Source organism: Pyxicephalus adspersus, chromosome Z (assembly GCF_032062135.1).
Source record: "Pyxicephalus adspersus chromosome Z, UCB_Pads_2.0, whole genome shotgun sequence".
NCBI classification, from domain to species: Eukaryota; Metazoa; Chordata; class Amphibia; order Anura; family Pyxicephalidae; genus Pyxicephalus; species Pyxicephalus adspersus.
Window position 1 is genome coordinate 19,212,661 of NC_092871.1, and position 620 is coordinate 19,213,280.

A 620-nucleotide genomic window follows, 5' to 3' on the forward strand; every position below is an offset into this window, starting at 1 on the left:
ATTCGCGCTCCCTATTGTGAAGGCTGGAATCCGGCTGGTAGTGAGGCGAGTGTATGCGCATACTCGAGTCCGGTAATCCGCGATCGATGGCCGCGCGTACGTTCACGCTTCAAGCGAGCGCGGATTTCATTGATGAATCAGGGGCATTGTCTCCTTGATGAAAATTACTTGTATGCTTCCCTTTTGGATGTAATATTTTTTATAGAAGTCTTATTTCTTTTCACTATTGTCCCGTTTCTTTTAATCCTCATTACCTATATCTTTATAATAGCAGCAATATTTTCCATATTCTCACTGTAAGAAGCGCATAATGTTGTATTCATGTTCCTTTATCCTAACCTTGCAGGGTCAAAGTTTTTTGTTGAATACTTGCTTATGTATCTTGATTTTTTGTAAATGTTCAACTCAGTGTTTTGTAAGTTATTTCCCCTATATTTGCTGTAAAATCCCCATGCAAACTAATAAAATATTTGAAATACAAGAAACAAAGACTAGAAAGCAGCCTTAGGACTAAGAATGGAGTAAGTTATTCATCTGAATATTTTTTATTTTCCAATCCTGAGTAAAATGTCTATTATATTATAACGTCTCTCCTTTGGGTAAGTTAAACTGGAAACACT